The following is a 25,508-nucleotide window of genomic DNA, read 5'->3' as shown; positions in this document are numbered from 1 at the left end:
GTCCTCCCCTTTTTCCTAGTTTCTTAGTTTGTTTTCCTTTAGTTAGTTTTATTTCCACCTGTCCCTGGAACCACCACTTCTCAAGACATCCAGCAGATGTCACCCATGCTCCACCCCTGAGAAGTGTCCTGGTTCAACCCGGACACACACCTGCAGCTGGTTTAGAGGGCGTGGACCTGCGATATAAGCAGCAGCTACACTCCGTCTCACCGCCTGAGTGTTTGCCTACCACGGTAACCAGCGTTCCAGAAAGAGGCCTTCTGTGATTACTCTCGTCTAACCCTTGTTGTCTCCCTCGCCAGATTCTCCCGCCGGCTTCTAGTTGTTTCCCGGAAACCAGCTGCCCCCGCATTCGTGTAAGTCTGTCTCCCCGCTGTGGATCACCTCCCTCCTGTGTGATTTCCCGACGCTGCCGGTGTTCCCGGTCAGACGCCACTCCCTGTGTGTGTGTGCGTGATCTCCCCTCGTCGATCCCTCCCCGGGATTTCCCCTTCGGGACGCTACGGGCCAGGAGGCCCACGCCCGAACTTCCCGGAGGACCGCCTGGACGGATCAGGCTCCAGGCCGTGCCCGACATCAGAGCTAAGCATCGCTCGTCAACGGACACTCGGCTCGCGCTCCGCTTTGCCCCTAATACCTCCACGCCAAGTAAGCTCACCTCAGTCATTTCCTGGAGAAACTCCGCTGAGTTCTCGCTAACCCTGCTTTTTCCCGTTGGCAGTAGAAGAACCGGTCCGCCGATTCGGCTTCGCCACCAGCTCCCTGATCCTTCAATAAACATTATTGTTTCTGACTCGCTCTGTCTGACTGTGTTCTTGCATGTGGGTTCGCAACCTTAAAACCGACATGACAGAACACTCAGGCCAGTTCGGAACCTCAGCAGACGCTATCAGACGGGCGCTGTCCGAACAACACGCGCTAGTCCAGTCACATGACTCCGCATTACGGGAGTTAGCTAGTCGTCAAGCCGAGACTAACGATAAACTAACAGAATTAACCACTTTCCTACGGAATTCAGTTCAGCAGGCTCCCAGCTCTCAACCTTCCCCGACAGTGGCTCCGGATCCACCAGCCCGCTCCATGTTTTCGGACGTCCGACCCTCAGCGCCAGAGAAATTTTCAGGTGACGTCCGGAAGGTCAAGGGGTTTATTCTCCAATGCAATATCATCTTTAATCATTCACCGCAGAGTTTTTTGCATGACAGTGCTAAGATTTCCTACGTGTTATCCCTGTTGACGGGCCGAGCCCTAGAGTGGGCCGAAGCCCGGTTTTCTTCAGCCTCTAACTATGGGTGTACCTTCCCCGAGTTTTTGAAGGAGTTACAGCAGGTGTTTTGTCAAGAGGCTGAGAAGACTTCAGCCTCCCGTGAACTACACGGATTGAAGCAAGGCCAGAAGACTGTGTCAGACTTTGCCATCGATTTTAGAATCTTGGCCGCTGCTTCAGGCTGGAACCCTGCTGCGCTTAAAAGCGCATTCTTTCATGGGTTAAATGAGCAGATAAAGGACCAACTGGCTACTCTAGATGAACCAGAGTCTCTGGATGAATTTATTAACTTGGCCATAAGATTAGACGACCGGATTCGGTCAAGGATGAGTGAGCGATCCCGCCGCACCGCCCTTCCGCGCTCCGCACAGGTCAGTAACCAGTCGACTGTCCAACCTCCACCCACCTTTCCCTCATCTACAGGACCAGAACCCATGCAACTGGGACACGCTAAGCTAACCCCAGAGGAGCGGCAGAGGAGGATGCGCTCCCGGCTTTGCCTTTACTGTGGTGAACCCAATCATGTAATCGCTAACTGTCCAATACGTTTAAACCCGCAGGTCCGGCAGTAAGGACGGGGAGACTGCCGGAGACTACAGCAGTAAGATCTCGCTTCATCATCCCTGTCTCCATAATCATTAACGAACCATATTCTTTATCAGCCCTCATTGACTCAGGGTGTGAACAGAACCTCATTAATTCAGACATCGTCGAGCAACTGTCTATTGAAATCGAGCCGCTTCCAGTTCCTCTCCGGGTATCAGCCCTCGACGGAGGGAACCTGCCACAGATCACCCATCAAACCAAGCCAGTGCGTCTACTCACTTCAGGTAATCACACAGAAGAGATTACTTTCCTCGTGTTTCCTGCCGCCAGTGCCTCCATCATCCTTGGTTTCGACTGGTTATACAAGCACAACCCGCACATAGACTGGGCCGAGACCAAGATTGAGTCGTGGTCCACAAAGTGTCACAGTACCTGCCTTCATTCCGCCTTTCCAGTCGTCACTACGCCTACAGAGCCAGCTGAGATTGACCCATCTGACGTCTCCTCCATTCCCCGTGAGTACCATGATCTAGCTCCTGTTTTCAGTAAGGACAAAGCCCTGTCTCTGCCACCCCACAGACCGTATGACTGTGCCATCGATCTACTGCCTGGCGCCCCATTACCCAACAGTAAGCTATATAACATTTCTAGAGCAGAAAGGCAAACCATGGAGGAGTACATAAACAAGTCTCTAGCTGCAGGGATTATCCGCACCTCATCCTCTCCCCTCGGAGCAGGGTTCTTCTTCGTGGGGAAAAAGGATGGCTCTCTCCGGCCCTGTATTGACTACCGTGGACTCAACCAGATCACCATCAAGAATAAGTACCCGTTGCCATTATTATCCTCAGCCTTTGAGCCCGTCCAAGAAGCAACCATATTCACAAAACTAGATCTCAGGAACGCTTACCACCTCCTTCGCATAAGGGAGGGTGATGAGTGGAAGACGGCGTTTAAAACCCCCATGGGCCACTATGAATATTTGGTCATGCCGTTTGGGTTGTCTAACGCACCTGCTTTCTTCCAGGCCCTGGTGAACGACGTCCTGAGGGATCTCATCAATGTCTTTGTGTTCGTCTACCTGGATGATATCCTGATATATTCCAAATCCCTCGCGGAGCACAAACAACATGTCCGTCTGGTTCTCCAACGCCTTCTGGAGAATAAGCTGTATGTAAAAGCGGAAAAGTGTGAGTTTCACCGCCCTTCAGTAACCTTCCTAGGGTACATCCTCGAAAGGGGACAGGTTAGAGCATCCGAGGACAAGATCAAGGCAGTACTCGACTGGCCTAAACCCGAAAACCGCAAACAACTACAGCGCTTTTTGGGGTTTGCAAACTTCTACAGGAGGTTCATACGCAATTACAGTCAGACTGCTTCACCCCTCACCGCTCTCACTTCCAGCAAGAGAGAATACGTCTGGACCCCTCAAGCGGAGGCCGCCTTCGAGGAGCTCAAGTCCCGGTTTGCACACGCTCCCATTCTGGTCCAGCCTGACCCCAAGAAGCAATTCATTCTGGAAGTTGACGCCTCCGACACCGGGGTTGGCGCGGTTCTTTCCCAGATGTCTACCCACGACCATAAGCTCCATCCATGCGCCTTCTTTTCCCGTAGACTCTCACCAGCTGAGAGGAATTATGACGTGGGCGACAGAGAGCTTCTCGCGATTAAACTCGCCTTGGAGGAGTGGCGCCACTGGCTGGAGGGCGCCGAACACCCCGTACTGGTCTGGACCGATCACAAGAACCTGACATACTTGCAAGCAGCCAAGAAATCCAATCCCCGCCAGTCTCGTTGGTCTCTGTTCTTTTCTCGATTTAACCTATCTATCACATTTCGCCCAGGTTCAAGGAATGTTAAACCCGATGCTCTATCTCGAGTCTATTCCCCAGATGACGCTGAGGTGGTCCCAGCTCCCATCCTGCCTCCCAGTTGCACCGTGGGAATGGTCACCTGGGAGATCGAAGACATCGTCCATCAAGCTCAGCAAACAGAACCAGCCCCAGAGTCCTGCCCACCGGGTAAGGTGTATGTTCCGTCCTCTGTTCGATCCCGTTTTCTCCAGTGGATACACAATTCTAAGTTCTCAGGTCACCCCGGCGTTAGCCGCACGATTGGGCTAATAAACAGACGGTTTTGGTGGGCCTCCGTACACAAGGATGTCAAGGAGTTTGTTTCAGCCTGCCCAATCTGTGCCCGGAACAAGTCATCCAATCAACCCCCCGCAGGACTCCTACAACCACTACCCATACCTAAGCGCCCTTGGTCCCACGTGGCCATAGATTTCGTTACCGGACTCCCAACCAGTAAAGGTATGACCACCATCCTCACCATCGTCGACCGTTTCTCCAAGGCATGTCACCTTGTTCCCCTACGTAAGCTGCCCACGGCTGCCCAGACTGCCCTGTTATTAATTAAACATGTCTTTAAACTACATGGCATCCCGCAGGAAATCCTCTCGGATCGCGGCCCCCAGTTCATATCACAGGTCTGGCGTCAGTTCTGCTCGGCTCTGGGGGCTAAGGTATCCCTCACTTCTGGCTACCATCCACAAACCAATGGCCAGACAGAACGTATGAACCAAGAGCTAGAGACAACTCTGCGATGCCTGACCTCCACGAACCCCAACGATTGGGCCCAATACCTCCCATGGGTCGAGTATGCACATAACAGCCACATTTCTGCAGCCACAGGTCTCTCTCCGTTTGAAGTGGTCCTGGGTTACCAACCACCACTCCTCCCCTCTGACGAGGAGAACCTCTCGATCACGTCGGTACAACACCACATCCGACGAAGCCATAAGATTTGGAAGGACACCATCACTGCCCTCAACAACACCTCCGCTACCAATAAACGCCTGGCTGACCGTCGTAGAACCCCTGCACCTGCTTATATAGTGGGACAAAAGGTATGGTTGTCCACACACAACATTCCCCTCAAGTCTATGTCTAGAAAGTTGTCTCCAAGGTTCATTGGCCCCTTTGAAGTGCTGGCAGTCATTAGCCCCTCAGCTGTACGCCTCCGCCTTCCCCCGTCTCTGCGTGTCCACCCAACCTTCCACGTTTCCCAAATTAAGCCAGTGCTCTCCAGTGAACTTTGCCCTCCGGCCGAACCCCCTCCACCCGCCCGGGTCATCGATGGCCATCCGGCCTTCTCCGTCCGCCGGATTGTCGCCACTCGGCGACGAGGTCGGGGTCACCAGTTCCTTGTCGACTGGGAGGGTTATGGTCCTGAGGAACGTTCCTGGGTTCCGGGATCATTCATTTTAGACCCCTCCCTTATTAGAGACTTTAGGGACTCCCAGACCCCGTCCTCTGTTCGGCCGCCAGGTGGCGTCCGTTGAGGGGGGGGTACTGTCAGGGTCTGTTTGTCCTCCCCTTTTTCCTAGTTTCTTAGTTTGTTTTCCTTTAGTTAGTTTTATTTCCACCTGTCCCTGGAACCACCACTTCTCAAGACATCCAGCAGATGTCACCCATGCTCCACCCCTGAGAAGTGTCCTGGTTCAACCCGGACACACACCTGCAGCTGGTTTAGAGGGCGTGGACCTGCGATATAAGCAGCAGCTACACTCCGTCTCACCGCCTGAGTGTTTGCCTACCACGGTAACCAGCGTTCCAGAAAGAGGCCTTCTGTGATTACTCTCGTCTAACCCTTGTTGTCTCCCTCGCCAGATTCTCCCGCCGGCTTCTAGTTGTTTCCCGGAAACCAGCTGCCCCCGCATTCGTGTAAGTCTGTCTCCCCGCTGTGGATCACCTCCCTCCTGTGTGATTTCCCGACGCTGCCGGTGTTCCCGGTCAGACGCCACTCCCTGTGTGTGTGTGCGTGATCTCCCCTCGTCGATCCCTCCCCGGGATTTCCCCTTCGGGACGCTACGGGCCAGGAGGCCCACGCCCGAACTTCCCGGAGGACCGCCTGGACGGATCAGGCTCCAGGCCGTGCCCGACATCAGAGCTAAGCATCGCTCGTCAACGGACACTCGGCTCGCGCTCCGCTTTGCCCCTAATACCTCCACGCCAAGTAAGCTCACCTCAGTCATTTCCTGGAGAAACTCCGCTGAGTTCTCGCTAACCCTGCTTTTTCCCGTTGGCAGTAGAAGAACCGGTCCGCCGATTCGGCTTCGCCACCAGCTCCCTGATCCTTCAATAAACATTATTGTTTCTGACTCGCTCTGTCTGACTGTGTTCTTGCATGTGGGTTCGCAACCTTAAAACCGACATGACAAAGTCTAGTCCAAATGAAACCAAGAATTGTTATGACGAATGAAGATAAATTCACATTTTAAACCTATAAACATTTAAAGAGAACCTGTAACATCACATAAACGTCACAAAATTCTCTACGATTTTTCAAATTGTTACTGTTTCACTGCATGTCATGTTATGTGAAGCAATGTGTAGCCTGGTCTGATGAAACACCAAGTCATGCTCTGTGTTTCAACAATGCAATCACACCATTTCATTCTGTGTAGTTTGACAGAATGGGCAAAATGGTAATATCCATCTGACATGTACAACTTGGGGTTGACTAACCACTTTATCTGTTTTCATTGTTGCTGGGGAATGTCTCAGTCCACATCTCTTACTACGTCAAAAGTTGCCATGGTGATGTCGCAGTAGGTCTTTTAAAAATACATCTTAGCCAAAAAGCTATACTTGATATTGTCTTATGTCGTCTATCACAACCAAAACCTTCTATCCTTACGAATATTAAAGATTCCTGCTTTGAACTTGGAGAGTGCTCACTAGTAGCTTGAGAAAAATAAGGATGGTTGATTCATAAGTTGATGCAAAACTTGAAGACCTACCATACATTTGTGACTTGTCTTTAAGTCACCTGAAGGTATGAAGGGATGAGAAGCTGTACAGTTAAAGAATTGTGCTTGTTTTCAAAGATAGGAGTCCTGACAATTTTTTATGACAGTTTTAAGTAATAAAAAACAAGGAGCCATATTATTTTAGATATTGAACATGTCTCATGTGTAAGAAGTAGTAGCTACCTTCTCCATGGTATCTAACTGCAGTATTGTCTGCTGGGTGGTGGTACTTTCTATCATTTTCATAATCTTGGGGGTTTTATGTACCACAGCATCAGTTTAGAGCGTTTTGCAGCAGACCCACTGCTTTTTCATCTTGATTGGAGAATGATGGGTGCCACCCTGCTGATACATCCAGCTGCATTCAATGGGGTTGCTACGGAATCAATCAGAAACAAAAACTCTAGAGTTTACTTGCATGTGTGCATGCTGCCACTGTAAACGATCCCCTCTGTTATCTGATAGGTGAACATCAGCGGGAAAAAAAGTAATGTACTTGTTCCCTGCAGGTCAGCTCAAAGGCATTCCAGCCTAACAACAGCTCTGTTGCTCCCAAGCCCATCCCATTTCATGCATCCTCATTCTGCATAGAGTATTGAAGGTTATCCTTATAAAACTATACCTTGTAGCGTAAGAAAACATAGACATCATTTGCTGAAGGAAATGGGGCCACAGCTAATGGTGCACAGGCATCCTCAAATGATAACCATTTGGTAAGAACTTAATGGTTGTTCTTGCCCAAGATATTAAACTTAAAATAGTCATTTAGTTCATTTGAAGTCATCTCAGTTTTCTTTCAAAAGTTCAGGGAGGACACTGGTACATGTATTATTTTTTAGCTGCAGTTGCTACAGAAAATGTAAGCCTCTACAGATTGGTTTTGTTGCAGCTATTTATTTGACAATCTTACTGAATATTTCAAGGTTCTGTTTATTTATAAAGGCGTTTTATCTCTGTCTGATTCCTGTAGACAGCTTGTCGACCACCTACAGTCACAAAGGTTTGCTGTTGTCAGCAAGGCAGAAAACAAAATGGTTATTTATTTTATTACACTTTTGTGTCACAACCCACCTTTGTTTAGAGTTTTAGGTAGGAAAGTTGCAGAGCAGAGAGGGCAAGGCATGTCGCAAAGGTCTTGAGGTCAGGAATCAAAATCCTGCAAGGAAGTAGCCTCTGAAAATTGGGGATTCTTTTCTATAGCTACACCAGCACCTCATGCTGAATAAATCCATCCATCCATCCATTTTCTATGCACCCTTGTCCCTTAATGGGGTTGGGAGGGTTGCTGGTGCCTATCTCCAGCTAACGTTTCGGGCGAGAGGCGGGGTCACCCTGGACAGGTCGCCAGTCTGTCGCAGGGCAACACAGAGACACACAGGACACACAACCATGCACACACACACTCACACCTAGGGGCAATTTAGACAGACCAATTAACCTGACAGTCATGTCTTTTTTTGGACTGTGGGAGTTAAACCGGAGTACCCGGAGAAAACCCACGCGTGCACAGGGAGAACATGCAAACTCCATGCAGAAAGACCGGGAATTGAACCCAGAACCTTCTTGTTGCAAGGCAACAGCTCTACCAACTGCGCCACCGTGCAGCCCGCTGAATAAATCAAAAATGTAAATTTTAACACTTTTTTATATTCCAAATAATTAATCTGAAGATATAAATACATTATCTACCCACTGTGCACACTTAGAACCCTATCAGACAACTGCATATCTGATTTTGTCAGTGGTGTAGGAATGGGAGATTTCAAGTATTGCTAAAATGTCACAGCAATGACCCAATAACATTGTTTGATCTTATATTACTCTATGCAGGCATTCTCTCTGCAGTAATGAAGATTTGCTTACTATTTACTTGAATTTAGCTATTTAGCTATCAATCGTATGGAATAGAAAACTCAATTTTCATTTCCAGATCACATCATGTAGAAAATAAATAAAATGAGATCAAATTTGATCACAGCAAATGTAACGTACACCATATTGCTACAGTAAAACACTAAATGTTACATTCTCCCTCCCAATACATAAACAAAAAACATCAAACTAGAGACAGATACATCATAGATGTCAGTTTGATATTTTGCAAAATAGGCATCATTTCATCATGTCCAAACTGGGCTTAGTTAACTAGTTTTATTTAAAAGCTGTCAAAAATTATTGTGGTTAGAATTATCTTCCATGTTTGGAAAATGATGCAATGGTACAGGGATGTGATTCTGTTTACTAAGTCCTATTCAGGGTGTTTTTCTGAACATTTTCTCTCCGGTTTACTTGCACCCTGGCAGGCAGGCTTTTAGGGGCCAGAAGTTGAATCCCAGTGTCCAATTTACCACCACAACACTGCAGTGTAAACAAGACCCAAAATGTCTGCCCGTCAGTGCTTCTGAGCTATCCTCTGATAATTAGGGCCTATTTTTACATGTCTGTGAGCCGGCTACCTGGCCAAGTGACTGGTGCCATCTCTTTTCTATGTTTAAGCGAGGATGCATGCACAGAGGCAGTTGGGTTAAAAAAGGTATTTATGAGAAGAAAAAGAAAAAAAGAAACACTTCATGGGAATCTTTTTTTTCTGTCTTTATCTTTTTCTTTCAGAGAAATAAAAGTCCATAATGGACTGGAGGAAGATAAAGGCAGAACTCATAAATCTACAGTTCTGTAAATGGTTGAGACCAACTGAGGGAAGCAAGAGCAATTTCTCCCCTTTAGTGCTAATATGACAGCATTCTGTCACTACAGGATTCTGAAAAGTCTCTGGAACAATAAATGACAATTTTGTTATAATTGATATGAAAAACAAGGCAAATTTTGTGTTGGTGTGAATGATTTGTTCTTTAAGCTAAGATCTGAATCTGTAACTAAGTGGGAGAATGTGAAAGGGAATGTGTAAAACAGTGAAGTGGAAGGAATAAAAAAGATGTAAAGGAAAAAAAATACCAAGCAGTAATTATCATTGGCTCCCCTCGGTGTTGGAAAGTGTCAGCGAGAACAAAGAAATGTTGCTTTTTTTTTTTTGCTCTGTCACAATCAGGAGAAGAAATTGAAAAATGTTAAGTGCATGTTTTCATAAAGTAGTTCATCCATCATCTTTGAATGTACTGAAGGCTGATTAGAAATCAGCATTAAAGCAAGAAGTGCATCAATATATGCGCAGCACCACATACAAAGAAAAAAATAATCTAAGCAAAGAAACAAGGGAAATGAGGCTGGACTGGAGGTGAACGCAAAGCAAAACGCAGAGGGAGCAAAAATTCCTTTGCACAACTTAAGAGTAATTACATTTTGGAAGACTTTTCTTTTTTTCTTTATACGAGTTGTTCAGCTCTTTTAAAGTGTCCTTGAGCAGCACTTTCTCTGACTTTTTCTTAGTTTTTGTAAACATTTTCCCTTGGGAGTTTTATATTTAAAAAAGAAATAATCACACAGTTTTTTTGTTGCAATTTGTGACCATTGCATTTGAACTTAAATGAAACTCTTGACATCTTGATCTGTGTCCCTAAGCAGATTTTCCTAATTCTTTTAGCTCTTTTTTTAACAGATTTGACAAGAAAGAGAAAATACAAAGGTCTTCAAAAGTCCTTGTTGATGTTCTTGTCTTGCAGCTAGTCAAAGATGTACAGTGTTTCCATTTCTTTGGAAGCACCAAAGAAAACACGATGTGGTAGCGATGAAACACTGGCACATGTAGGGTTATTCATGTTGAGATAGTTTGAAATGATCCTGTTAGGATCGTTTTTTTTTCCTTAGTTATTTCTAAGAGATCAATATCCAGCTGAATAACAAAAAGAATCACTGCAGGCTCTAAATACTAAACAGATCAACATTGTCTGACAAAGAAAACACAAAAAAATAAGAAACACCTTGAAAGAATAATAGGACCCAAGAGATGCATCATCGTTTAGATGAGCTGTTTTACATTTTAAGCTACAGGCACAATATTGTTTATTTAAAGAGATTTTATGAGAAAGCTCAGCACAAATTATTACTCAAAGGAAACGTATATGTAGTTTTCAAGTTTTCACAAATAAAACACTGAAAATGTGTGTTTGTTGAGTCGCTGCTTGTATATCTAGTCAACTGGGACCTGAAACATGTTTTTCTCCCTCCATCTTCTCATCAACTCTTACCAGCTTTCCTGTCAACTGCTGAGGAAAATTATCATCATGATTCTGCCACCACCATGCTTCAAGTCAGGAATATTTTCAGTCTGGTGTGTACTGTAGACGTCTGCAATGTAATCTCACTGAGGCAAAAATGAAAATCACACTTTCTATGTTTTCATTGGTAAACAAACAAAAAACCAAAGAATCATTTTCTTTATTTATATGCTAATCTGTTTTCTTCCATCCCAAGAAAATGTTTTTTTGTAATGTTGCAAAACAGGAAAGGTTAATTAGTCAGAATAGTTTTGCAAAGATTACAAGGATGGCTAAAGACTTTCACACAGGTCGTACTTGGGTATCAGATGCCAAATTTATTTGAATTTAAACAAAGTCTAGTATTTCAAACTTCCTTTTATTTTATTTATGTTTTTCGTGAGGTGTCCTACTAAGAGGTATGCGATTATAGAGGTTTAAAATAGATGGAAGAAGGCGTGGAAATAAATATGGGAGACATATCTGTATGTCACTTATAGGAAAAAGAGAGAAAGAAAAATAACATAAGGTGCTTGAAGACACATTCTAATTAAAAAAGGAGGAAAGACCCAGTTAGGTAAATGTGAAATGAATGATTCCAAACCGGCCAACTTAGTTTAGCATTCAACACGTGTCGTGAGGAAGTGATGAGGAGAGGGAGATGAAGGGAGGAAGGAGAGGAGAGAGGGAGGTAGAGAGACGTTGCTAGGTGACGGAGCGTACATACTGAATTTTAACAAAATCACGGGAGAGGAGCGAGTGAGTGAGAGGGACAGAGAGGTAGCAGCCAGCAACATGTAGCCTCGCTGAGTGGAGGAAAGGTCCAAACTGTGCGCGCGCCTGATTCCTTGCCTTGTTTTTCTTTTTTCTTTTCTTTTCTGGGGGGGACAACATGTTTCCGTTTCATCCCGGGGACATTACCCCGCAACATTAGTATTGATCCGGCTGCATGCCGCAGGAAATGTCCAGCGGAGGGATGGACAGATGGATTTTGGTGCACGGAGAGAAGAACTGGAGAGCAAAAAGAGAAGAGGAAGAAGAGGAGGAAGAGTGTGGGGCTGCTGAGAACAGTGAGTAAATTCTTCTGTCTGCTGTCGGACACTTGTTTCGCCCCGCCCCCCCCCCCCCCCCCCCCTTTGGGCTCTCACGTTTGAAGGTGAAAATGTTGCGCCACGTCTCGGAGAAGTGTCTCCAGCTTTGCCCTTCACATTCCGGCTCTCCACTGTGTGATGCTGCTGCGTTTCTCTCGTGCAGACTCTCCACCGGCTCGCGCTGTTACGGGCAGGACGCAGCCGGCCGGTGCGCGAGGCTTTGACCCCTATGTCATTGATGCGCACGCACGCTAAACTGCTCGTGTTTTTTTTTTTTTTTTTTGTTGGCTGTCTTTCACCCCGACGCGCACACGCGAACAGACCGGTATCTGGTCTGGTCCCTCCATCCCTCCCTCCTCCCCCTCCATCACCCCCCTCACGCATAAACTCACAGCATAAGTTCTAGTCAGTGACAGAAGCAAGCAGCTGTGATTCAGAGGTGACATTTCTGAAAAGCCGCATACATGCGCCTGCGATCAGCGCACAGACATTTGCATTCTGCAATTTCTCAGCCGGTTGTTGCGCATAGCCATCGTATGCGAGTTATGGTTTTCTCCAGAACCCCCCACTCCACCTCCTTTTTCCTCACCCCCTCCTGCTTTCATCCCTTCAGTGTTATTAGCTGTGGGGCACCTATCAGATCTGGGATCCGTCTTCTGGTGTTTGTGTGTGCGCGCATTAGCAGCTGGTGCACCAGCAAGGAACAAGCTGTTTGCGTGAAGATCACTCCTCAGGACAGACAGGGGAGATTGGGATTCAGAGCTAGGAGAATTGACCATCCCTTCCCTTTCCTTCCCTTTCCTTCCCTTCATCTGTCATTCCTTCCATCCATACGTCCATCCTTCTCTCCCAATACTGCAAATACACACAGTTCCTCAAAGCTTGATGAGATAAAACACTTGAGGGATTGATGATGATGGTGCCATTTTGGCCGTGTGTTTGTGTGTGTGTGTGTGTGTGGGCCTGATTCAACAGTTTGTCTTCATGCTTCGCTTCAGTCCACTGTGAATTGAATTTCCAGTCATGTAGCAAAAACACACTAATCATTTTTTTTTTATTTCTTTACAGCTGCCTGTGTAAGTCTGCATGGAGCAATATGGCAGAGTAAGAGCTCATGGCCAGCGTGGCATTAGCAGGAAAGATTGATATTTTCTTGGGAAAACAACAGGGCAAGTAATTATTTCTGCGTGAGTGTGTGTGTGTGTGTGCGTGTGTGTGTGTGTGAGGTGGGGGGGTGGGGGGGGGGTTATAACTCTGATACTCCCATGATAAAAACCTAAGTTAAATTATTTCAAAACTTGTTCCAAATTTTGAAATTCAAAACTGTGTATCCAAACAGTTGCATAGACCTTTGAGAATTGTCATTTTGCACTTGGTTGTATGACCTTGTGGCCCTTGCTGTAAAAAAAAACTAACAAAAAAAAAACACTCTGGCATCACTGTCCTCTTGTTTCCTCCATTTTGAGACTGTCAGCTGCTGAGCCAGCAGTGTTTTCCTGGTGTTTGGCCCAGTCCAGACATCCAGTCTTCTGTAGAGCTGAACACTGTGTGACTGATAAAGATGGCTGCTTTCTGTCTGAGATTGTCAAAGGCTGAAAAGCTTATCGTATATTCACTTTCACCCTCCTCTTTTCAAGGCCATTCACCACCAAGGTGAGTCCCTGGTCATCTGTGCAGAATTACTTCAAAGGTGGAGTGTGAGCACAGCTTCCTTTTGTCATATCAGGTGCTTTGAAATAAATTAAAAAGTGATCAAGACATCAAGACAATTACCAAGAGTTGTTGCTTAATTCCCTCAGGTCAGATCTGGGAAGATGTGATGGAAAAAACAAGGCGACAGGAGGCATGCTCTTAAAACTAGAGTTTGGGAATGTGCTAGAACGTAACTAAACAGTGACAAAGTCCTTAGTAAAATACACTTATTAGGCATAACATTATGACCACCCACAAGTGATCAAGTGAGCATTAACAGAACACCACATTTAGTCACCGTTTGGCTGCATAACCTGTGGAAATAGTGAAACTTTGAAAAACATTCTGAATCTCTGGGTTCTGAGATAAAAGTGGATGTTACATCATGTCTCAGAGAACTGTCTCCAGCTTTGCCCCTCACATTCCGGCTTTAGTTCATGTGCTTTTAGTACATGTACCATATACCAAATGCATTGTTCCGGACCATACTGTACTTACTGAAGCAGTAGTGGTTGTGACAACATTCAGCAGGGTAATGTGCCATGCTGAAAAGCAGAAGTTGTTAAAAAATGGTTAGAGGAGCACAACGAGTTTGAGATGTTGACTTGGATTAGCAAAGAGTTTTGGTCAAAACCTACAAATCGAGATTGTACCATACCCCACATATACATGTCCCACTGGTTTGATTAGATACAAATTGACAGAAGCTCAAAGAAACTATTTATTCTTGGGAGGTTCACTATTGGTTGGCAGCCATATTAAATGTGAATGCATGATTGCTTGTGAACCTCTGACTTTCCAAGTACAAATTCCTTCTTCTCTACAAGTTACTGTTAACATTTCATCAGTATCCTTTCCAGTGAAAAACAAACATTAATTTTTTGCAGTACTGATTTTGTGAAACACTTTAAAATGGATACTATCGACTACTTGTCATCCAGACTGAATAATTCACAATCAAATAAAAATCTCCCCATAGTCAAGTGAAAAAGATATCAAGTGATACTTCTGCATCACAGGGGGAGGGAATTTATCTTGGATTTTTTAGTCTCTGTGCAGACTCCTCATCTCAACAAAATGATAAATGATATTCAGCCAAGGCACTTGTGATTTACTTGTTACTTTCTGCAGGAGAGTGTTTCAACCCTGAGTCTTCCAAATCTTTTTCCAAGTATAATAGGTAAGCAAGTATCCCTGATGGAAAACGTCACCTGATAATTCCAGTTGGGGTGAAATCTTGACAAAATCTTGGCACATCTACTTCAAAATGCTTTTCATTAGATTACTAAAGCTTTTCACATCATTCCATTAAACTAAATCAGCTCTTTGCATACAAGCATACATCGGAAACAGATGTTGTAAAATGTTTTGCAACCTATGCAGGTAATTTTTGCAGAAATAGAAAAGAGAACAAAAAACTGAGTCATATTCCTAGCAAGTTAGAAACTATTTTTATTTTCAAGCCCAGGGAGATGATTGTAACTGAGAAACAATAAGTCACAATACCAATTCTATTATAGTTGTTGATGTTTCCACGAGTGTCTAATGCACTCGTGGAAACATCAACAAGGATAATAGCTTAAAGAAGCAAAGAGACAAGTAGAAGGCGGCAATTGAAGCTCTTGTCAGAATTCCAACGACCTGTTTTTCTGTTACATCTCTCCATAAAATGAAAGAAATCAAAATTAAAGTTAAGTTTAATGGGCAAGTGAATGTGGTTTGGATCTTGCTGATAGTCTTCTTTATCGTTGTCGTGGTAAAAGTTTGAAACATGTAATTAAGACTGCGAGTTTGTCTGTAGGGTTGGTACTTTAAATGTTGATTGTCCCCAATTAACTGGGAGTTTGATAAGTGAGTGGTTCATTTCAATGAGACCCAGTGGCACAAAAAGTGGGTATGCAGGGTATGCAACGCATAGGGGCGCAGCACCAGAGGGGGCGCCAAAACCCCGCCTGGAGGGGGCGGCGCGCCGATGATGTTTTTCCGTACACTTCAGCGCGCCTTGCGCTCCTTCACCTCGCACACATAACTAGGTAAATGTAGCGAGTTTTATTCCTTCACGTATTGTTGCCTCGGGGGTTTGGGGGGCGATCTACGTTTTCACATCCACCTGAATAATGTGTAGTTGCACCACTGATGAGACCCTTCATGTGTGTTTATCCAACTATCTCTCTCTGTTGTTTTTCTGTTTATTGTCACAATGTGAACGTAAGTTGTTAGGTAATTGTTTGTAATACATCCACTGCTTTTGCGTATTTATGTTCATAACGCCTTGCAGCTGTCTCTGTATCCCAGCCTTTCTTTTTTCATCAGCTGTTGGCAACAGACTTTTGGAGTTGGGTCGATGATGAGTTCACAGTACCCGACTATCCAGATCCATGTTTGTTTGACTGTGACGGAGGTCGAGTTGGATCGGTTCTCCTCACACACTTGCAGACGCCAGTCTTCATTCCATCTCACTAACACATTTTTGCTGTGACTTTTCCTGCTGATTGACTGCAGCTACAGCAGACTGATGCAGATTTGACCCAACTGGGAACATGGGATAAAATGGGGAAGAAGTTAATGTATACGGCTCCAGCTTCAGCTGAACCTAAACGAAGAGGTGCCACTTTCCAAAATTAAAAGCTCCTGTAGAGCATTATTAAACTCCCTTTACTAACTATTAATCGAAATATTAATAGATACTAATAAATACTCTTTCTGCAAACAATATTTTTTAACATTTGAACAAGTGACCATTACAGAATTAAAGAGACGGAATTTAAATTTAGGATGTATTTCAATGAATAATTTAATGTATGAGGTGCTCTTTAATGCAACATAAGGATATTGCTGTGGCCATGAAATGCAGTGGAGAACAGCTGTGTAAAATATATTAGCAATAGTCATCTTTCCACAGACATGTTACTTTACCGCTCACACGTGGTTAAATGATAAAAGATACCCTGTAGATTAAAAACCTGCCACTGCTGTTCTGTTCCCCATGGATTGTTGTCACCTGTCATGCTGACCACAATCTTCCAAAAAACATTTACCGTCAGCAAGATCTCTGCATGTGTACGAGTACGTCAAGCTTTAGAATTTCACAGGCCATTGTTAAAATGAAAAAAGTGTTAAAAGGCAGAGGGATCATAAAGAGCTCTCAGCATGGAGAGCTATAGGGTGGTGTAAAACAGCTCCAGAAACTTTTGCACTTTCTGAAAGCAACCTTGGTGTAGGTGTTGCATCCTTTACTACAGAACTACCGATAATCCCGTAATCACTGAGGTCTTTGATTCATCCAGGCTGGATAGATAATGAGCTGCAGTCGTAACAAGGACTTTTAAACAGAAATGTTTCCAAAAAGTGCTGGCAAACACCAAAGTGGCTAGAATTGGCTGAAAACAAAGCAGGAAAGTGAGTGGTAAGCACAGCATTGTCTGCAGAGAGAGGATCCAGTTAGCTGAAACTGAGGCTCCAAAGAAAGAATCAATCATTGGAAGTAACACTGATAGTCTGGAAAGGTAAAGGAGTAGCAGATGGGGAGCTACTTATTTACACCTCCACAAGATTTCTTTGCAAGCTGGAGTGTCGACAGTCAATCTTTCACCGAAAGCTGAGAGCGTTCTGAAGAAAACCTTAGCGTCTGAGTCATTTGCAGGTAAAAGCTCATTGGTAAATATGTCGTATGACTATTAGCCACTACATTTGTTAAATGAGTTGTTCATTGGTTTTAATTGTTGCAATGATGCATCTAAACAGCACTATTGACCCAACCAGTTCCATGGGCCTCCTGCGGTTTTGTTGCATTGGACTGTCTAACCTTAGGGCTGAATTTACTTGAATGCCTGCTGATGGGGAATTTAACAGCAGTTTTAAATGTTTAGTTAAGAGACTTTCCCATTGAACTTCGAACTGCTTGAAAACAACTCTTATCAATGTGGTAAAGTTTGTAGGCAATTGTCAAGTGCATTTGATTAGCTGTATCCAGCCAGTGTGTCCCCTGCACTCACATGGAAACTGCTTCCTATGATGTTATCCAAACAACAACAACTTTGGGTGATCCATTAAAGTGACCATGGTGATCAGTTTAATATTTTTTGCACCAGATCCGTGTACTTTTACTTTCCCAGACTAATTGGCAAAAATCCGTTATTTTCTTTAGAGATTTGTGGGATCAATTAACTTCTTAGAGAGTTAAGAGAGTAAAAGTTTACAATTGAAGCATATTCTTTTTAAAAATCATAAGATGGCATTTGTGTGTAAAGTGTGGAGAATGCACTGAATGCTTCAGAGCATTTCTCTGTAACCAGGTTTGGTTTCAGTACAAAGCAAACTTTTAACAGCTTCTGATATTATACTGCCCTGCCTTTACAGCCGATAATGCAATAATCACACGTGAGAAAGCACAGCAGGTTTTGGAAACACAGAGGGCAATTTAATTGCCCAGTATGCTGTTATGAGTCAGAGTGCAGGTAAACTGGACCTCACCTAAATCAAATGTGTGCTGTTAATATAGCTGTGCTTTATGAAACAGTGAACCTGTGGTTGTATAGGTCTGTAAATCATTTAACTGAAACAAGGCCTGGATGTGTGAAATTAATCAAAATTGCTCGAATCTGGAATTATATTTCGACCTGCCTTGAGGTCTCTGAGCCTTTCAGTATGTGACATGAATAAGAATAAAGCCAGAGAGGTTAGCAGTATCTGTTAGCTTGTTAGCAACAAACCTTTGGATGTTAGACATGTTTAATCCAACCGGCAACATGAGAGAGGACAGAAGAAGGAGGGCTGATCCAAAGACATGGGAGAGGAAATGGAGTAAGGAAGGGGAGGGGGTGATAAATGAAATAGATTAGAGCAAAATGAAGGCACAACAAGAAACAAACCCCCTACTTGTTGTGCGGAGGCGCCTCTGTGTAACTTGCCACCTGCTCTGCTGTGTTGCTGTGTTTGAATACAGCACTAGAGCTTGTCATGTGTCATCACTTCCCACAATCCATCACAGCTTAGTGGTGGCGAGGCAGAGCAGACTTGTCTCTCTCTCTCCATCTTCTCCTGCTCTCCCAGCGCAGCTGATCTTCCTCTCTCGCCCTCCGTCTCTTTGTCCCCTTCTCTTCGCTACAATCACACAAGTTCAATTGTAGCACTAAGTCGGTTGAATATATGGTTTCTTTCAGATAATCCTCTGAATGCCGTTGAAGTGTTCTCATATTCATGTCAGTATATGTGAAAGCGAGATAGTCAGTGTTAGTTAAAATTTGACAACAGACTAAATGAGTTCAGCCATTTTCATATTTTTTTTGGCTTGCAGCCTATTCCACTCCACTTCTTTTTTACTTGATTCATTACCTACTGTTCTTCTTTCTTAACTTATTAAATTCTTTACTCGTTTATTTTCTAATTTTATGCCCTTTCATCTCATATCTCTTCAGTTCTCACTTATTCTCTTTTTGTAGATTTAATGTCCAAATTAATCTCTTTCCTAATGCTTTTTCTATAATATAGTCTTTCATTCCCTCTTCCTTATTTCCTACTTTAATTTTTTTCTTCTTACCTTCTCTTCTTTATTTAAATTTTTAATGGTTATTCATTACAGCACTGAGGATATTTAACTGATACCTACATCAGCTGGTGTTCTCTTTATATTCAGTAATTGTTCTTTATCTATTTTTTCCAGTTTATTTTTCCTATTTTAATGTTCTTTTCAGCTTTTGTACTTTATTCTCAGTCATATTCTTTAAATTACAAGGCTGGTAAATTCATTGCTTTCATTTCTCTGAGGTTTAAACATGGTGATCAGGTCAAGGAGTGAAAGTTAGTCATCCCTTTTTCCAGGCTAACTCTCCAGCTTATTGTGGTGAATCCCAAGTTGTTTCTAGGTCATAAGGGATACAGAGAGCATTGAGGAGGTTCTAGGTCCAGCAGAGGGTCACCTCCCCATGGCGCGTGCCAGGAAAACCCTTAAAAGGAAGCAGTCAGTGGCCGTCCTGATCAGATGCCTGAGCCAACTCAGCTCTCTTACTCGGTGCACAGGAACAGCACTTATAAGCTATTCTACAATGGGAGTCTGATCTTCTGAACCTACCTTTAAAACTTAGCCTGGTCACCTTACAGTGGAAGCTCTGCATAAATACGTAATAGGCTGGTAAGCTCTTTCTTCAAGGAGTCAGATGTGTTTAAGTCAGGAAATCCAAAAATGATTTTTTACAGAAATGTTATCCTACCAGAAAATGAAAATATATTCATTGTGGAAGCAGAGATTGATTTTTGAAAACATCAGGTATTGTTAGTAATTCAGAAAACCAGATAATTAAACATTTGGCAACTGGATAGCTTGACCATTTTGGTCCACCTTTCTATCCAGTTCTTCCATTTTACTTTGAGTTCTGACCCTGATTTTGACAAATAAGGATTTTTTATTTTTATTTTAATGATCAAAACACAAACACAAAAAGTACAGCAGGTTTGTTTACTGAGGTAGTAGTGCTAAAACCAACAGAACATGCTATTGCTATTTATGCACACAGCATATTTACTCAACCTTCATGCATTTGTTATTAAATTTGCAGTATTGTTTTATGTTTTACCTTGGTTTCATTTTAGAATTTTCACTATCTGTTGCAGCCTGTTTATGGCAAGAAATGATACGCAGCTATGTTTTTCATTCATCATCACTTCCCAAAATAAATCATTTTTAGGCATTTTTTAAATAGTAACATTTCAGTTTCTTTATTACATGCATTTCAATTAAGTACAACTCAATTACAACTCAGTTTAACTCAGATTCAGATTTAAATCTAGATATTTCCGTCTTCTTTTTCATCTTGCATTTCTCTAATCTACCAGGTTCAGGTGAATTTTTTTGTGAAAATCAACTCTACTGCAAACATCACATTTCCTCTTGCTTTTCTATACATTTTTCCAATTTATCTTCTTATGCGAGTCTTCAGCTTGGTTTAATCTCAGTAATTTCCCTCATGTTACTCCCTCCCTCTTTAATTCATTGTTCATTCCTCCAGGCCTCCCGCTCCCAGCCTGGCCGTTCATATCTGCAGATTTTTTTTTCTCATTCTCCTCTTTATCGGCACACTCCATCAGATTTTTTGAATGGATGCCTGAGAACAAGGAGATGAATGGACCACAATACACTCGTAGGTGTTTTCCATCAAGCTTCGACATTACTCCCACTTGTCAATGCTCCACCTCCTCATGCACAAACATACTAACACACTCTCCTTCAGCACATCTGATACTGGGCTCACATGTGGACCATGGACATGCAGTATCAGACCAAGAGAAAGCATGGTGACTTGGAGAAAGAACTAGCACAAGCAATTATGCAGAACACAGGGACGACCTATTTAGCGAGGAGTGCTAATAGAGTTATTGAAGAGAAGAAAAATAAAGAATGAAGCAAATAGTGGAAATGATGGTTGAAAAGAGGTGAGGAGGTGATGAAACTAGAGAGAAATAAAAACTAGGGGATGGAGGCTGCAGACAAAGTTCTAAGAGATAAAAAAAAAGATACGAATGAATAAAAATACATGAAAGATGTAAATTGCCCAGAGAAAGGTGGGGAGGAATGAAGAAATATGCACACAAAAGAAATGAAGTAACAATGAGAAAAACTGAAAACTACTTAGCAAGTAACAATGCATGAAGTATGCACCATGAGTCGACGGGGAAAAGACAAGCCATAAGAAAGGTGAGAGCGAGAGCAGAAGAGATGGTGGACAGAAGCCAGCGGCTGACATCTGTTTGAGACAAGGGACTGCAGTGTCAACGTTAATCGAAACATGCAGAGTTAACACTTGTCGGCGTTTAACAATGATGCCATTCTGTGTGTGTGTGCGTGCGTGTGCGTGCGTGTGTGTGTGTGTGCGTGTGTGTGTAGGTGGGTGTGTGTGTGTGTGTGTTTGTGTGTGTGTGTGTGTGTGTGTGTGTGTGTGTGTTTCCAGCAGGTACGGAGTAACGCAAAAGGAAAAAGAAAGCATTAGGCCACCTTTTCAGAATGATGAATTAACCAAATACCTGTGTGATTTTTTTTTATGACATAAATTTATGAACTACTGAATAAATCTGAGCCAAATTAAGTTTGCTCTTTCATTTGACCTTGATTAGACAAAAATAACAAAAAAATCTGTCAAATTCTTGTTCCCTTTCCACTCATATGACACATTTTCACTTTGCCAAGGGATTCTCATCTATGCAATCATCAGACCTCCCTTTGATAAATGGAGTGGCCTTTACAGAAGTGTGCAACGGAAAATGGTTTCCCTTTGGTGAGTGCTTGGCTGCACATGGGAATCATATGTGTGCACATGAAGGGTCAGTGTCTTTGGTTAATTGCATTTTGTGGCAGATTTTTTTTGCTGCCTGCTAATTTTGACCTAAATTCAGTTTCTAAACAAGGAAAACACTCTTCTCTTGCCTTTTAAGGGGTGATAGCAGCTCTCTTATTGTGGTTATTGTAGGGCCTTCTCTTGTCTGTTGGGGATTTTAAGGTTGCTTGAGTCTTGTTTTGCGAACAAAAAAAAGAAATAGATTGTTGGTTGAAAAACATGTTATTTATTGTGTTTTTATGGAACCAGATGAGAGCCAGCTCTAGAAGCAGTCCACATATCAGAGCTAGATATGTGGAAATGATGCATTGCATGCAAATAAACACAATTCAGAAATGTCTACACAACTTAAAGTGCAGCCCGGCTAACCGCAGCTCGACCACACTGTTGCATTTTCCCTCCATTTTTAATGCACTCTGGGCTCTGAGTTGATCTGTACTAACACATTTAGCCTTACTTGCTTCCCAACATAAGATAACAGCATCACCAATTGTGTGCAAAGATTAAGGGTTTCTGGTCTTAGTGTGTTTGGCTGAGCTTATGTCGATCTCTGGTCGCTCCTTCCGCTTGTGCTACATACCTTGCTAATCCCTCGCCTGTGATTATCCAAGCAGGTACATCAGATATTTAAAGTAAAAGATGTCTGGGATCAAAGGCACAACAGTTTGTGGGTTGAGCGTGGAAGCTGGAGAAGACGAGAGCGAGGAGGATAAAAAAGGACATTCAGCAGAACATTCTGGAATTGAAGTGAACTAACCAGGGGCTCACCGGGCCCTTCTGTCGCGGCAAATCTACATCAGCGGATTAATGTGGCTTTACCCGACTGAAGGAGGAAACAAGTAGAGGGGAATAAGGGATTTGTTCAGTTCACCTGTAACCCTAACTGATGTAGCTCTCATGGACAGGGGCACAGTGGAATAACAGTGGGTGAGTGGTGAGAAAAGGAGGCAGGAAAAGAAGGAGGTGAAGAAAAGCGAGGTGGACGAGCAGGCTGCACCCGTAGCATATTTTCACCTGGGGACACTTCTATCTATCCTCTTGTTTTTTGCTCAGGTGCTCCCCAGTGGGTTCTTATATATGCCCCTGTTCTTTGCTCACCCCTTCTCTTTTTTTATTTGCTTCAATCCGATAGACAGCTCGGCTCAGGTTTGTCTTTTTACCCTCCAGCCACTGTACACTTCTGACTTTGCTGCCTATTAGCCTCCAGCCAATAAGAATGCCCTTTCCAGCTAAAATCTGAGCTGAATATTCTTAGAGGAGCTTTGGAGGGAGACATGCTGTTCAGAAAATGCCTGCATCACCCTTCCGTCTGAAGCACAGTGCTCAAGTTAGACAGGATTTTGCCTCTCAGGGTTTCAGTGGGTAGTGCAGTGAATGCAATGTAGTCACTTAGGCAGGGTTCGAATCGCTGCGCAGACCACTGGGGGATCGGAGTAAGACGTTCCCTTTGTTTTAAGACTGCTGCCGAGGTGGAGGACTACACACTACTGTGACCCAAGCTTCCCTTTGAACAAATGAGCTGCTGTGGTCATACAGAACTGAAGTGATAGGATTATAGTGACGCTGTAGATGAGTAAAACGGCTGATTGTGTCACTGCGACACATCTTAAGATCACTGATTTCTAGAAAGGCAGTTTTAAATGTTTCAGCATTGATGAAAGTAACAAAGCTGTTTTAAAAAGAGTATTACGGAATATTTATCTTTTTTACAAAACTGCTAATTATGTGCTAAAGTTCCCAGGGCTGATGGTTTCTGCAAAATTAGGACCAGTGTAACTTTATTAGTCAGGATAAAGTGGAGGTGTTCCAATTACTTACAGCCAAATACAATCAACTCAAAACAAATCCCACTGTCATTTTTTCTACTTATTTTATTTTTATCTATTTCATTTGTAATTAAATCTGTGTTCCCAAATACATACTTTCTTGTGACCACATAGTTTTTTATTTTTGTGAAAAATATATTTTCTAAGCCACTTATTTTCAGCTTCACATTATAAATTCCATACGTAAGCATTGCTCATTTATATACTATGTAAAGAAAAAGAACCTTTTCAAACATTTGGCTGAGGTTTATGTTGATTTAGCATATTTTATGTTTATTTCTCACCGACACATTAAAATGTGTTACTGTAGCTGTCAATTTTCAGATGCATGGTTTTTATGCTTGAAAGGAAAATCTATTCTTTGATCTCATGTGCACTGAAAAAATATGTTAGATTGTGCAGCATCAAACCACGTAGGTTGCACAAACATGTCTGAATTCACTGACTGGATCTTGCTTTTGTAGTTGCATTTAATAACGGATCTCCCAGTAAATGTTTTTGTCCCTTGATGTTAGTGTGACTCATTTAAGATTAATGATGTACCGACACTAACAAATGCATGGACATTATGAGTACATTAGAATGATTAAAATCAATGACTCTGTGTCAGCTGTTTTAAAACTCGGCGCTGATACTAACTTGGAACTCCGATATGATCCATTACCTTATTTTATATGACTTGCATTATCAGCATAATCCCAGAGACACACTTCTTGTCCATCTGTTTGTGGGCCACAGTCTTGGTTCTCTACTTTATAGCTTTTGCAGTATAACTGCTGATCATATTGTGATGCCTCCTCAGTTACAGAATCAAATCAGCGAGCACTCAGGTCAGACAATGAAACCACTGATAGAGACTCAGCAGGTATTAGAACTTAAACTGTCTTTAAAGAGAACCTATTATGCAAAATACATTTTATGCGCTTCCATCTGGGTCTCTATTGCTTCTAGAGACAGTCCAAGCACTTAAAAAGTACCCATCAGATTTCTAGCAACAAGTTAATGGTTTTTGGTGTTTGGAAAATGAGCTGTTTTAAAAACTTACCCGCTATTAAGTCGAGTTCAAGCCGGATTGGTCAGCTGATTTCACAGCTGTATGCTCTGTACTGAGGAAAAGAGAAGTGCTTTGTTGTTAACTTCCCATCCAGACACCACTGCTGCATCCTTGATGGCTGTTCAAGAGGCTTCACTTCTTCTGCTTCTGGCTTAAGGTCAAAATGTACAGTTGTACAATTGCACATTTCTTTGCAGCCATATTCACGTGCATAAAATGCAAGTATGAATGTTAAGTGAGGGTTCGGAGCCAGCAGGGTTTAAAGTGTCAACAGGCACAAAAACAGCTCATCCTGCAAGATGCTCAAAAACGTACCAGATTAAAATCTCATTTCCTGAGATTTTGTGCAGTAGAATGTGATGAACATGCTCTTTGTAGCCTACAGATCAGTGTTTCTCAACTCCGGTCCTCAGGGACTACTGCCCTGCATGTTTTAGCCGTGTCTTTGCTCCAGAACACCTGACTCACATGACCTCCTGTGCATTTCATCAAGGGCTTCAGAGCCTGTTAATCACCCATTTGTTCAAGTCAGGTGTGTAGCAGAAGGGAAGCACCTAAATTATGTAGGTCAGTGGTCCCCGAGGACCGGACTGAGAAACCCTGCTTGTAGACCTACCCTAACTTGTTCAAGGAGGCATAACAGGTCTCCTGTAGTAGAACTAATAACAGTAACATCAGATGGACAAAATGAGGAAAACTTAACTTAAGTCTTTAGGTTGATGCTGTGTCAGATAGGAAAGCTGA

General features: G+C 43.2%; 1 protein-coding gene across 2 annotated transcripts in view; it reads left to right on the top strand.

Moving 5' to 3' along the window:
* The first annotated feature begins 11,061 nt into the window (after window positions 1-11,061).
* The window catches only part of grin2da (glutamate receptor, ionotropic, N-methyl D-aspartate 2D, a), a 187,858-nt gene continuing 173,411 nt past the window's right edge, over window positions 11,062-25,508 (top strand). For both annotated transcript variants that reach the window (XR_014089670.1, XM_008422705.3), the window contains exon 1: window positions 11,062-11,844. The gene's annotated coding sequence lies outside the window, so the exon portion shown is untranslated. The remainder of the gene's footprint in view (window positions 11,845-25,508) is intronic.

Source organism: Poecilia reticulata, chromosome 11 (assembly GCF_904066995.2).
Source record: "Poecilia reticulata chromosome 11, P_reticulata-male-v2, whole genome shotgun sequence".
Lineage (NCBI taxonomy): Eukaryota > Metazoa > Chordata > Actinopteri > Cyprinodontiformes > Poeciliidae > Poecilia > Poecilia reticulata.
This window is presented reverse-complemented; position numbering and strand designations above follow the sequence as displayed.